Consider the following 15716-nt stretch of genomic DNA (forward strand, 5'->3'; position numbering starts at 1 on the left):
ATCGCTGCCCGCCAGCAGGACAGACGTCATCCCTGGACCCATCCCTGAAGCGCTGGCAGCCACTTTGCAGGCTAAGACCACCTTTGGGCAGGAGAGCATGTTCCCTTGTTCCCCTTCAAAATTGGCCATTGTGGGATCCCTTCCTGCCGAAACGATAAGGGAAGAGGACCGGGGCGGCCACTATATATAGAGGTTAGGTTACTTCATAGAGGAAGAGATCGATACATACACACACCGACACCACACAAAGGCCACCCAGCCTCTTGAGGCCCTCAAACACTATACTAGTTCATCCACCAACCTCCATGAGAGGCAAGCCACCGAAGCAGGAGTAGGGTATTACGCTTCTCAACGGCTCGAACCAGGGTAAACTATCGTGTTCTGTGTATTCCTCACAATCCAGTGAATTATCCGCCATCCTCATCGAGTAGCGAGTTAGGAGAGATCTTTGTAGACGCCCCTTATTTCGAATCTTTAGGGTTTTGCGGAGCCCGAAATCCGGCAGAATGTGGAAAGTGTGATATATTGACTAGAGGGGGGTGAATAGGCGATTTTTACCAATTCATCGGTGAGGAAATTCCTAGTGTGGAAATTTCTCAGTCATGAACCAAGTGCAGCAAAAATAGTACCCTCACACAAGCGCGAAAGCGACTACAACAAAGTAGTCATAATGAATTGATAGGTTCGGTTTGCACAGGATACGTATACATAATAAGCATGTGATGAATAACTCGGGTGAAGAATTTGAGGTGAGGAATTCCGAGAAAGTCTTTAGTAAAATCCTTCAAAGAGTACAGATGAAAGTCTTCAACATGCAATTGAAGAAATAGAAACAGTTGAAGAAATAGAACCAGTAGCTTGATGAAGACAGTGGTTGCGGACCCTGTTCCAACAGTTATGATAGTTGTACATCTAGTTTGGAGCGGCTTGGTATTAAAACCAAAGGACACACAGTTCCGGGACACACATTCCCTACTGTATTATCCTTGAGCTAAGAACACACAGTCCTCGCCCAACACTCGTGGTAAGTCTTCACAACAGACTTCCAAACCCCAACAAACACGGTCACCCAGCGATCCACAATTGACTGCTGGATGCCCCAGACACGACGCCTAAACATCTCGAGGATGCACAGTCCTCAAAGGTAACAAGCCTGGGTTCCACACAGGAACAATCTCTTTAATGATGCTCATTCACTTTGGTTTCAGTTTTTATTTGGGTGTTTGGGGTATTTCCTCACTTCATGATTTTCATTCAAAGTCCTCATGGAATTGGGTTGCTCTAAATGACAAGTGTTTGTTTCTCTTGGAGCAGCCAACCAACTAGTGGTTGTGGGGTGCGGCTATTTATAGCCTGGGAGCATCCCGGCACGATTTGACATTAATGTCGTTAATGATATGATCGCTGGGTGGATAAGGTTTAGGATAGGTGGTGCGTGGCGTGGCAACGGTCGGAACTTTCAACTGTGAAAGTCCTCATGTCTCTCATGTTCCTTACTTTGAGGATCTGGTAGGTGGAGGTTCGAGTTGAGCATCATGAGGAAATTCTTTCCATAGTTTTACCTCGACCCCCTTTAATAGTAAAGTGTTCCTATGACTCAAGAATGAAGAAAACGAAACAGAAAGACTAATCTTCAAGCTTCAAAATCTTCAGAGTATTTTCTTCGAGACACACTGAATTCCTCATCTTCAATGTCTTCATGAGTAATATCAATTTCGTGGCAATTTCTTCGCAATCAAATTCTTCAAGGAACGACCAAAGTCTTCACCCGAAGACATATATTTTTAGGGGTCGATATTCTTCGAAAAAATCAGACTCGTCAGCAACTTATAGAGCGTGTGTACAGTCACAAACGTATTAGTATTTTGGCCTATAAGTCTTCAGTGCACCAAAATCACTAAGGGGCACTAGATGCACTTACAATCTCCGCCTTTTTGGTTGTCGATGATAAATAGGTTAAGTTTTCAATGGGAATAAAAATATGAAGTGTAACTACAGATTTTGAGGAATTTGATTGCAACATATAGAGAAACACCCCTTGAAGATGTGCATATTTGAGGAACTTGCATTGGACAGCAAATGCACATTGATGATATATATCATGGAGATATTCCCCTGTATCTTGTATTTCATGCATTCATTTGACATATAGTATGAGGAATTTGAAACGTATGATGAAAACTGGTTTCTGACGAATTTCAGCATGCATGCATTAATTAACTTGAGGAATAAGCTTGCGAAGAAAAACTTTCAAAAGTGTCAGAACACCATCTGGCTTAAGTTACAACTCATTACATCAAACACTTCATAAGAACGAGGGTTTGTAACTTAATAAAGTTTGTAAGCCCATAATTTTGACCCGCTTAAAGACTAACTCGGTTTTCTCCCCCTTTGTCATCAAGTGACGAAAAGGGACAAAACTGAGGACTAAAGTCCATGAAGATCTTCACTTCTGTGCTGGAGGAGGGGCACCAGTATTATTTGGGTCAATCTTCTTGGTTGGGCTTGTTGCAGTATCAGCATGTTATTCATCAGAATCTGCAGAGCGGAATGAGGAATATGAGCTATCCACCAAGTCAGGAACTGGGATCTTCTTGAATTTCTGCTTTATTTGCCATGAGCAATCAAAGTCTTGAGTGAATTCCAGTTCTTTAAGTTCCTCAGGAGTCTTGAGGTGTGACAGTATTGCCCAAGTGCGATCAAATACCTCATGAAGATAATACTGATTTTTCTTCACGTCATTTTCAACATCATTGAGTGTTTTCACAATAGAGCCAAACTGACGTTTAACCCACTTATGGTTTTGATCAACCTTCTGATGAAGACTGAGGAGTAGCTGTCTGTTAGTCATCACCCTTGGGGCGGTTGGACTTGGAGGTTTTTCTTTGCCATCAGATTCTTGGGTGATAGTGTCATCCTAGGTAGAGTAGGATGCTACCTTGCGAAATTGACCATGCAGTTGCCGATTTCCTTCATCAATCACAAACTTGCCTTTGCCCTCTACTAGTTCAAAAGATTTTTTGATGACTTTGAGAGGAGGTAGATAACTGAGGAGATTCTGAAAGTTAGCTTGATAGTTGATTGAGGATCTGGTTCTCATGAATCTCATGATCCAAGGTGCATAAATCTTCAACTCAAATGGTGCTAACTTCACAAGTGAGTTCTTTTCTTCAGAGCCAGTCAGAATTTTTGTAGCCGCAAGGGATGCAGGAATTTGAGCAATTTGAGAAGCCATTGGCCAATTTGGATGAGCCTTTTCCGAGAATTCATCATGAATTACAGGTGTGGGGCAGCCAATGTCCACATCATCATCCTTTTCTTTAGTAGTCGTCTCTGGGTTTTAATGGGGACGTGTTGAGACTTGAGGAATTTGGTCAGAATGAACTTCCTGATCTATTGGCGTGGATGCTGCAGAGCAATTTTCATCCATTTCCTCATCCCTTTCTGGAATGATATGTTCTTCACCAAATGGTACAATCATGTACAACGGTGCAACACTGAGAGGAGTTGCATCAACTGGAGCCGATGATGAAGTGGGCAAAGTCTTCGGGCGTTTTGCCTCAAGACTTTGAAGGCGTTGATGCCTTTCTCGTCTTGGCTTCCTACTCAACAACTTTTGTTTTCTTCACTTCTAAGGCAGAAGGAAGTGCCACATTCTTCACTTTTGAAGACTTTGGTGAAGGATCATTTTCTTCAGGCATTGCATATGTAGTTGCCGGCCTGGCAGATTCTTGAGCAGTTACCTCATGAGAAGATTCATCAGTAGGAGGTTCTTCATTTTCATTAACCAGTTGTACGGTGTAGCTGGCTTGATGTGGGGACCCCGACTGGTAAGTCGAGATCGCCGTGCCCAGTGATCCCAAGGATCAATGCTCACTGAACACAGATACTGAATAATAGGGTCTTACATCCATACATAACGTTTGATACAATAAATGACCACTTTGGTCGAGTCTTACATACATAGGGCCTTAAAGGCCAAAGCACCAAACTAGATCAATAGCGGAATTATTTGTTGAAAGCGTGAACCCATGCCCTCAGCCTTAACCTACAGGCATTCTGACTCGGAAGTGTCCTAGCTCGCAAGAACGTCATCGATTTAATCTTCACCATATCCTGTCTTTGACACGTGGTCAATGAAATAACCGGTGGCAAGCCAATGAGTACTTTGAATGTACTCGCAAACAGCCCATGATACGAATAATGAAAGTGAAGGATAACAGTATCATGCATCTTTAGTGTAACTCATCTGGGTGGAATGCAATTTGGTGGAATGATCAGGTATATGCAACAAGTTAAAGAACTACTCTTGAAGAACGGGTTACATATATCGACATATCTGACAAGGGTTGAATACACCGAGTTCACCCTATATGCCAAGTCACCGAACTTGGTCATATCAATTCCTCAAGTAACTCCGGTTATTAACACCATTCACCGAACTCACACCCACACACTTGGTTTATGCGGAAACGCTGGACGTAGTTTAAGCAGCACCACCCAACTATCCTTGACTGTGGACACGGCTATTCGAATAGTTTGACACTCTGCAGAGGTAGTACACTGGACCCACGAGAAACGGGAAACTTCCGTGTCATCCACGACTCGCGGTATATCACGTATACCCGAGGTAAGTACACGATCATCATCTTTCCCCTGACGATACTAGACAAAGAGGTGCACTCGATTGGTACCCAGCCCACATGTTGTACGTCTTACGAGCACCGACTCTGGACAGTATCAACCATGCGGGGACCAACGGTGTGCCCCCATCACGAGAGTGACACCGATCACTCCCGCAACTAGTAATGTGGCTCTTTGCTAGTACCGACCAGAGTAATCAACAAAGCCCCGTCCCATAAAGGGGTATCGTGGTCTTACTGGTAAGGTTGGGGCGGTCGACACATCAGAAATCTAATCCCATTTCCGAAACCATATTTACACAAAAACACCGGTGCATCACTTCACCATAAGTGATCACCAACTCATCATCACCCTCGGGCATTAGTGGCACTTGACGGGGTTTTCATAAACTCTTTATTTTACTCATCATCATGCTTGTGATAATATGCTCTATCTTTACTTGTCAACATGGCATTAACATGACCCTCAAGGGGTAGGGTCAAGCTCAATGCAATGATCTAACTTTAGTAACCCGCATGATAGTACGTGACCCTCATAGATGGTAAGATCAAGCTCATCATGCTCATGCTCCGAGGAGCCATGTGAATAACATCATCAACATGCAAGGGCTTTGAAGAAGCCTCCGGTGCCATCACCGCAATGATGAACCGGCATCGTGATCACATGCAACTGGAAAATACCAACTATACTAGCATGCAACAATGTTTATGATCAAGTCATGGTCAAAGGGCTGCTTGCCTTGCTCACATAAGTCCTCGGGGTCTTCGAGGTCTTCCGCTCCGTCCCCGAATACTCCGTCTACCGTCAACTATCGTCGGAAACAACTATAGTAAGCCATATAGCAAGTAGAACAAAAGTGTTCTATAAAGAGAAGTTTTATTTTTCTTGGACCTCTCTGGTCATAAGAAAAATACCTGAAGCTTCTCACAGGAGATTTGAATCATCAAGGATTTTTGAATAGGTGAAAGGAGCAATAGGTGGCCATTGAATAAGACAACAGAAATCATTCTTTTAAAAATGAGTGGAGACACCCATTTAACAGAGAATGATTTTAGAAATATTTAGGAAGTGGTTTCACCGGATTTGGAGATGGTATGAATATTCTAGAGATTTTACAGTGAGCAATAAATAGCAATAGGAGCTATTTATTTATTGCAACGGAAATAAGTCACACAAAAATGTTGACCAGGGTTCTAAAAATGGAGAATGATTTTAGAAGGCTCTGGGAGTTTGAATCACTCCATTTGGAGTTGAAATGAAGCCTATGGGATTTTTTAAAGGTGGTTTTTAAAATGTCTAAATGGGCATTTAGATATTATTATCACAAGAAAGTATTTTGGAAAAAATTGCAATGCCCAGATCTGGATGGAACAGGATTTTAGAAACCTGCAGAATTTTGAATCAATAAATTTGGAGTTAGTATGAATCTTGGATGGAAGTTATAAGTTTAACAAGATAGAAAATGGGAAAAAGACTTAGACTCAGGGTAATCCAACGCTCAAGGCGTTGAATAGGCCTGCGGCTCGGCCCAGTGGCTCGGCCACCAGCGAGGGACCACACAGGAGGCGTATTCACCAGAATACGCCTTCGGCTGGATGAAGGCGCGAAGCGCCAGGGCGCTTCCACTTAATCTGCAGCGGGGTCGCGCGGCTGCCTCTTAGGCTCACAGGTGGGCCCGGGGAAAAGGGGGCCGCGTGCAGGTGCTTCTTCCTCCTCTCGCCTTAGCACAGAGGAGGGCACAAGAGGCTGGGCTACGCGGCGCCGGCACCGGCACCGATCTGGCTGCTCCGGCCACCAGCATGCTCGGGGCAACGAGCTGCGCTAACCTTGGGTCTCGTTCCCATAAGGGAACCGCGGAGAGAGGGGTCCTTGACCGCGGCCGAGGGCGGCGACGGTAGCGATGGGGAGGGGCTCCTCAGATGGCTCTGGCCACCCTCCGGCGGTGTGCCGGCCACCGGCGCGATTGGGGCGGTTAGCCGCATCCGTTCCCCTGCTCAACACCTGCAGGGGAGGGCCGCATGAGCGCTGACGACGAGGCTACGGGGAGGCCGTCTACCCCCCTGGTTTCGGCACCAACAGCGAACGGGAAGAGCAGGAGGTGATGCGGAGGAGTTGCGGCGGCATAGGGACCACCAGTAGGGAAGAGGGAGGCGAAGGGAGGCCCTGCGCATGCCATCCCGCAGAGGCCGAAGGAGGAGGGGGAGGCTTGGCGAGAGAGTAGGGAGGAGGAGAGGGGTTCCAGGGAGAGAGTAGGAGGGTTTGTGGGAGCGAGAGATGCTCGGGAGGCTCTAAGTGGGAAGGAGGAGCCGAGAGAGCTCGAGAGCTCTCTGGAGCTCACGTGGGCATGGGCGCCACACGTCCCAGAGGGCATTGGATGCTAGCTAGCATCATGGAGGGAGTCAAGGAGGGATAGGGGAGTGCTCTGACGCTCTGGGGCATGCTGGAGCTGCGGGACATGAGCTAGGGAACAAGGAAATGGTGCAGAGCACCATTTGTGCAGCCTGACAGCGTGGTCACCATGGCCACGCGTGTCCACCGTGTCCCTTCGACCTGAAAAAGATGACTCCCATGCAAGGCATGCTTGCCAGAGGTCACTTGAGAAGTTTGGAGCCAAGTTAAGAAGGTATGAATGGGGTTTGACTATTGTAAACATCTCAGCAGGAAACTAGGGGCTGACACAAATGGTTTTCACAGGTAGGGAGGGGATGTGAAACCATGTCCTGGAGCACGTGGTATGAAAGGACTACACACCTGCGAAAATTCAGCTCAAAAAAAGAAGTGTAGCTAGCACTTGCTGTACAAAGCTACTTTTCAGCCAGAAATGAACATGAGGAGGTGCTGCTCATTTTCTCCACATGAGCATGCCATATCTTGGTTCTAAATGAAGCCTTGGCATATATTAGATGTTCTGGAAAGAGTTGCGAGTGATAGCTTAAGCAGAAGAATGGGAAGAAGGGTAAAATAGTGCTGCCAATGGTAAAAATGAGAGAAAGTTACAAAGGGACCTTCTCCAATAATTGACCATTGGCCATGGGGAAGTTACTGGAGGTAAAATATGAATATGTGAGGCTGTGGTAGAAAGTTGAGCTCAAGGGTAAAAGTGGAAGGGGAAAAAGAAGCCAAATTAGTGAGTGCACACAAGGTGTTTGATCTGTGGTTGGCTACCAGATGAATTCCAATGGCTATGAAACTTAACAGGATCAAATAATAGATGCAAGTAGGCTTGCACACCAAATTTGGGATTTTCTAGAGAAGTCTTCCAATGTAGACTTGAAGAACCCTAGAAATGGGCAGAAATGGGTTTCTCCTTAGAACCCTATACAAATGAATTCCCACAAATCCAATATTTGGTGTAGGGGCATTATTTGAGCATTAAGGCATGCACAAAAAGTTTAAGGATAATTGGAGAAACTTTATAATGTAAAGTTTACTAAAGTCAGAAATCAACAGAGAGGGTTTTGAGGGCCTTGGGACAAGTTCCTCTATTCTCCTTGGTGTACCACTTGGTGTGGATGCCTCATTGGAGTACTGGAACATGTCCACCAAATTTGAGCACAATTGGAGACACTTCACAATGTAGAGTTGCTCAAATTTGATTCTGGACAGATAGGGTTTTACAGTGATTAGGGGAGTCAAATCAACTTGGATTGAAATGAAACTTGGTAAGATCATCAAGAATATCATAGATGACATGCTAGAATTTTACTGGAATTTATTGAGAATATTTCTTATAGAAATATTCCAAAAACTTGAAATAGGCAGGAATGGCTTTGGAGGGGTTTGCCCAATATTTTGAACATGACCATGTGTTTAAACTCAGAAATATGGAATAAATATATCCACTGAGTTTCCCTAAATTTTTCTGAAATATTTTCAAGAAAATAAAAATAACTTTCCTTCATAGGAGACCATTTCTGGCCTCAGAGAAGGGCTTTAAAAAAAAATTCAAACAATAATATAGTGGTTTTGAAAGCCATTTTGATAATGGTTTTAAATAAAACAATTGGTGCAAAAGAAACTCCCTAATTTGAGGACTTGTAGTAGAAACCTCATGTGAGGGGTTTGAAAGTTTAATTCAAAGAAAAGCTTTTTGGTGAAAATAATATTTGGTAAAAATAGATATTTATCCTAAACACATGGCATGATCATTAGGCAGGAGATCATTGGATGAGAAGATGATTAAGAGAGTTACAGGATCTATTAGGTATCAAACACAATCATGCAAACAAGCAAGGCAAACAATAGTCACTTCAAGCATCACAAGTATTTCACAAAAAATTTAATTGGTCCTAAATTTTGAAATGAGTTAATTAGTCAGGAAAGCCAAAAACTGGGGTGTTACAAACCTTACCCTCTTAAGAAAATCTCGTCCCCGAGATTTCTAGGCTAGGGGTTGGTGAGATACAAAATCTTGAGTCGGAGGTAGTCTTCATGTCCCCATGTTGCTGTCGTGGTCTTGAGGTGCTTGATGATACGACTTCGATTGTCCGCACGTCCTTGCATGATCGTGAGCGGGATCTGGCAATAAGTTAGGCTTGACTGAGGTCAAGGGCTTGGTGAACTAAGTCCGTGCAAGGTTTTGGCTTGCAAGTGTATTCCGAAGTCAGAATACGTGGCAAGAGGGGTTGTCTGGGATCTGGTCCTCGGCTTCGCATGCCGGTTAGTGACATCAAGATGTCTCATGTTAGAACGTACTGCCAAAGTTTTTGCAAGGCTTCCTTCTTACGGGGAAGTCCTTGACTTCCTTTCAACAGTCAAGCTATGGTCGCAAATAGTCTTCATAGGCTTCTCGTGAAAGGGTCCGGGTTGGGTCTCACCTACGAGCCTAAGCTCGGAGGCTCAGAGTCCAGAACAGGTCCTGCCATCTGGGAGGGTTAGCGAGGGGTTCTGGACGAGCTGGCTACCCCAGAGTATATACCAGCCATCCGTTCCCAAGGTCTGCGGCTCGGGAAGCGGAAATCACCTTTAGCAGGTTTCCACCACGATCTACTAGTACCTGCATCCTTAATATGGACCAAGGAGAAGTCGTCTGATTCTTTCGCTTGTCCAAGGGCTTCATCGTCCTGAATCGCTGAGGATTCCTGACGTTGTTGATGTAGTCGGTGCGCGGTCGGTGGTTGACTTCTGTTGCTTCATTGCCGTTGTCGTGGCTTCCTCGTCACGGCAGTTCTTCGTCTTGGCTGGAGTAGGTTAGACTTCCATCGTCTTGGGACTGCTTCAAGAAGCCCACCTTCTCGAGATAACAATGTACCCTCAAGACACATATCATCATTACCATGACAGTCTTTAGTCTATACTCTATATCCGAGAACGATCCTCTTATGGCATCAAGGTTACAGTGCTAGCTTAAGATGGAAGGCTACTTGTTCACGGTGATCACTCGTTCCATTGAGAACCCGGTGCTCAGCGGGGTTTATCGGGGACCTACACGAGTTCTGGCCAGTCCGTGTACTAGAAACGTGACCAGAAAATTTGAGCCGGAAAGGCTTGTGGAGGTTAGTCTGGTCTAGTGTGGTTTTCCAATCTTGAGCGAAAAGCACACTCCGACGGGTTGCGTGTGGTTAAGCATAGCACAGTCAGTGTCTTCATGTCACTTGTCCTCCGAAGCGGATCCTTAGTGCATCTTGCCTTGCCGTCTTCACTTGTCGAGAGGGGTGAGAGAGAGAGAGCATAGAGGGGAGTGTCTAAGGGTCTCAGCGCAATCAAACAAGCGTTGAAAAAAAAATCAACTCAAACAAGTGTTAAAATTATTTTGAACATCAAAATAGGACAAGTGATATAACCGCATGCTTGTTGCCTAAGCAGAAGTGCGACTCATATCAAAGCACAAACAACAAAAACAAACAACACACAACATGGTCCATCCGAACCATTTCACGGACTCGACTTCGCATAGGGGATTCACGACTCATCCTATCCTAGGTTCAGGAACTCGACAGTCGTGCTTGCTTCTTGCTCTGGAGAGTAGTCCGCTAAGTCTTCTGGACCTTCTTAGGGCGTTGTCACGCCTCTTGTTATCGCTTGCTGAAGCAATTCACTTGAGTTGTAAGGAACTCTGGTTGTCTTCTCATCTGGGAAATTGCTGACGAAGGAGGTTCTTCATAGCTATCGCTGACAGGGTCTTCTGTTGTCTTCATGATCTTGTCAGCGTCTTCTTGTCTTCTGAGGCTTCGAGGGTCTCAAGGGGACACCTTCATGCACCGATATTTGCAAGACATAATAGAGTTCTGATCTGCCAATCACTCTAATTGCGATATCGACACCTAGAGCGGGGGATGAAGAGAACCGTTTTCCTGCTCACTAAGGTGAGGTGGACCAAATGGCGAGGTTCTCATCCACCGGTGGTGGTCGACACAATTACCTATAACTAACAGGGTCGCTCTACTAGTGATGCAGATCAAGGTTTGCATATATTATGTCCATATTATCGTAGGCGAAAGTGGCATCACTCTGGAACAGTGCCCAGGGTTTCACCATCTTCTAAGCCTCGATGTCCTCGCTCCTCTTAGAGGTACTTCTATTGGTGTCGCCTGGTCGTAGAGTTGTCTTCTCTGTCCTTCAGCACAGGTGTTTGCCTGGAAAGGTTACTTCCTTCTGGGCTGCCCACGAGGATTTCAATTTATCCCGTGGTCAGAAGGGCATAAGGTTCTAGCGACCATTAGCAAGTTTTGAAAAAGTTGACGAGGAGTGTCAAGAAAATAAGAGTGGAAGGCTAGAACATAACCTTCAAGTTCTTTGAAGTTTTAGGAGAGTTGAGAAAATATATAAATTTTGTAAATATTTCGAAGGATCTGGAAAGCAGTTTTATCCTAACTAACGTCCGTGCTAACTAAGGGCTTCCTACAGTCAGGATGGCTCTCATACCAACTCTGTGGGGACCCCGACTGGTAAGTCGAGATCGCCGTGACCAGTGATCCCAAGGATCAATGCTCACTGAACACAGATACTAAATAATAGAGTCTTACATCCATACATACCGTTTGATACAATAAATGACCACTTCGGTCGAGTCTTACATACATAGGGCCTTAAAGGCCAAAGCACCAAACTAGACCAATAGCGGAATTATTGGTTGAAAGCGTGAACCCATGCCATCAGCCTTAACCTAGAGGCATTCTGACTGGGATGCGTCCTAGCTCGCAAGAACGTCACCGAGTTAATCTTCACCATATCGTGTCTTTCACACCTGGTCAATGAAATAACCAGTGGCAAGCCAATGAGTACTTTGAATGTACTCGTAAACAGCACATGATATGAACAATGAAAGTGAAGGATAACAGTATCATGCATCTTTAGTGCAACTCATCTGGGTGGAATGCAATTTGGTGGAATGATCAGGTATATGCAACAAGTTAAAGAACTACTCTTGAAGAACGGGTTACATATATCGACATATCTGACAAGGGTTGAACACACCGGGTTCACCCTATATGCCAAGTCACCGAACTTGGTCAGATCAATTCCTCAAGTAACTCCGATTATTAACACCATTCAACGAACTCACTCACACACACACACACACACTTGGTTTATGCGGAAACGCTGGACGTAGTTTAAGAAGCACCACCCAACTGTCCTTGGCCGTGGACACGGCTATTCGAATAGTTTGACACTCTACAGAGGTAGTACGCTGGACCCACGAGAAACGGGAAACTTCCGTCTCATCCACGACTCGCGGTATATCACGTATACCCGAGGTAAGTACCCGATCATCATCTTTCCCCTAACGATACTAGACAAAGAGGTCCACTCGATTGGTACCCAGCCCACATGTTGTACGTCTTACGAGCACCGACTCTAGACAGTATCAACCATGCGGGGACCAACGGTGTGCCTGGAACTCATAATAATGGCATAGTCGTCCTACCTGGCACGACCCCATCACGAGAGTGACACCGATCACTCCCGCCACTAGTAATGTGGCTCTTTGCTAGTACCGACCAGAGTAATCAACAAAGCCCCGTCCCATAAAGGGGTATCGTGGTCATACTGGTAACGTTGGGACGGTCGACACATCAGAAATCTAATCCCATTTCCGAAACCATATTTACACAAAAACACCAGTGCATCACTTCACCAAAAGTGATCACCAACTCATCATCACCCTTGGGCATTAGTGGCACTCGATGGGGTTTTCATAAACTCTTTATTTAACTCATCATCATGCTTGTGATAATATGCTCTATCTTTACTTGTCAACATGGTATTAACATGACCCTCAAGGGGTAGGGTCAAGCTCAATGCAATGATCTAACTTTAGTAACCCGCATGATAGTAGTGTGACCCTCATAGATGGTAAGATCAAGCTCATCATGCTCATGCTCCGAGGAGCCATGTGAATAACATCATCAACATGCAAGGGCTTTTAAGAAGCCTCTGGTGCCATCACCACAATGATGAACCGGCATCGTGATCACATGCAACAGGAAAATACCAACTATACTAGAATGCAACTATGTTTATGATCAAGTCATGGTCCTTGCTCACGTAAGTCCTCGGGGTCTTCGAGGTATTCCGCTCCGTCCCCGAATACTCCGTCTACCGTCAACTATCGTCGGAAACAACTATAGTAAGCCATATAGCAAGTAGAATAAAAGTGTTCTATAAATAGAAGTTTCATTTTTCTTGGACCTCTCTGGTCATAAGAAAAATACATGAAGCTTCTCACAGGAGATTTGAATCATCAAGGATTTTTGAATAGGTGAAAGGAGCAATAGGTGGCCATTGAATAAGCCAACAAAAATCATTCTGTTAAAAATGAGTGGAGGCACCCATTTAACAGAGAATGATTTTAGAAATATTTAGGAAGTGGTTTCACTGGATTAGGAGATGGTATGAATATTCTAGAGATTTTACAATGAGGAATAAATAGCAATAGGACCTATTTATTTATTGCAACGCAAATAAGTCACACGAAAATGTTGACCAGGGTTCTCAAAATGGAAAATGATTTTAGAAGGCTCTGGGAGTTTGAATCAGTCCATTTGGAGTTGAAATGAAGCCTATGGGATTTTTGAAAGGTGGTGTTTAAAATGTCTAAATGGGCATTTAGATATTATTATCACAAGAAAGTATTTTGGAAAAAGTTGCAATGCCCACATCTGGATAGAACAGGATTTTAGAAACCTCAAGAATTTTGAATCAATAAATTTTGAGTTAGTATGAATTTTGGATGGAATTTATAAGTTTAACAAGATAGAATATGGGACAAAGACTTTGACTCAGGGTTATCCAACGCTCAAGGCGTTGAATAGGCCCGCGGGTCGGCCCAATGGCTCCACCACCAGCGAGGGTCCACGCAAGAGGCGTATTCACCAGAATACGCCTTCGGCTGGATGAAGGCGCGAAGCGCCAGGGCGCTTCCACTTAATCTGACAGCGGGGTCGCGCGGCTGCCTCTTGGGCCGACAGGTGGGCCCAGGGAAAAGGGGGCCCGCGTGCAGGTGCTTCTTCCTCCTCTCAAATTAGCACAGAGGAGGGTACAAGAGGCTGGGCTGCGCGGCGCCGGCACCGATCTGGCTGCTCCGGCCACCAGCGTTCTCGGGGGAACGAGCTGCGCTGACCTAGGGTCTCGTTCCCGTAAGGGAACCGCGGAGAGAGGGGGCCTTGGCCGCGGCCGAGGGTGGCAACGGTAGCGATGGGAGGGGGTCCTCAGATGGCTTCGGCCACCCTCCGGCGGTGCGCCGGCCACCGGCGTGCTCGAGGCGCTTAGACTCATCCGTTCCCCTGCTCAACACCTGCAGGGGAGGGCCGCATGAGCGTTGGCGACGAGGCTACGGGAGGCCATCTACGCCCCTGGTTTCGGCACCAGCAGCGAAGGGGAAGAGCAGGAGGTGATGCGGAGGAGTTGCGGCGGCCTGGGGACCACCAGGAGGGAAGAGGGAGGCGAAGGGAGGCCCTTTGCATGCCATCCCGCAGAGGCCGAAGCTCTACCCCTTCGGCCATGGCTATGGCAGGAGGAGGGGGAGGCTTGGGGAGAGAGCAGGGAGGAGGAAAGGGGTTCCAGGGAGAGAGTAGTAGGGTTTGAGGGAGCCAGAGATGCTCGGGAGGCTCTAAGTGGGGAAGGAGGAGCCGAGAGAGCTCGAGAGCTCTCTGGAGCTCACGTGGGCATGGGCGCCACACGTTCCAGAGGGCATTGGATGCTATCTAGCGTCATGGAGGGAGTCAAGGAGGGATGGGGGAGTGCTCTAGCGCTCTGGGGCATGCTGCAGCTGCGGGACATGAGCTTGGGAACAAGGAAATGGTGCAGAGCACCATTTGTGCAGGCTGACAGCGTGGTCACCATGGCCACGCGTGTCCACGGTGTCCCTTCGACCTGAAAAAGATGTCTCCCATGCAAGGTATGCTTGCCAAAGGTCACTGGAGAAGTTTGGAGCCAAGTTAAGAAGGTATGAATGGGGTTTGACTGCTGTAAACATTTCACCAGGAAACTAGGGGCTGATAAAAATGGTTTTCACAGGCAGGGAGGGGAGGTGAAACCATGTCCTAGAGCACGTGGTATGAAAGTACTACACACCTGCTGAAATTCAGCTCAAGAAAAGAAGTGTAGCTAGCACTTGCTGTACAAAGCTACTTTTCAGCCAGAAATGAACTTGAGGAGGTGCTGCTCATTTTCTCCACATGAGCATGCCATATCTTGGTTCTAAATGAAGCCTTGTCATATATTAGATCCTCTGGAAAGAGTTGGAGTGATAGCTTAAGCAGAAGAATGGGAAGAAGGGTAAAACAGTGCTGCCAAGGGTAAAAATGAGAGAAAGTTACAAAGGGACCTTCTGCAATAATTGACCAGTGGCCATGGGGAAGTTACTGGACGTAAAATATGACTATGTGAGGCGGCGGTAGAAAGTTGAGCTCAAGGGTAAAAGTGGAAGGGGCAAAAGAAGCCAAATTAGTGAGTGCACACAAGGTGTTTGATATGTGGTTGGTCTACTAGATGAATTCCAATGGCTATGATACTTAACAGGATCAAATAATAGATGAAAATAGGCTTGCACACCAAATTTGGGATTTTCTGGAGAAGTGTTCCAATATATACTTGAAAAACCCTAGAAATGGGCAGAAATGGGTTTCTGC

This window comes from Hordeum vulgare, chromosome 6H (assembly GCF_904849725.1).
Source record: "Hordeum vulgare subsp. vulgare chromosome 6H, MorexV3_pseudomolecules_assembly, whole genome shotgun sequence".
Classification (NCBI taxonomy): Eukaryota; Viridiplantae; Streptophyta; class Magnoliopsida; order Poales; family Poaceae; genus Hordeum; species Hordeum vulgare.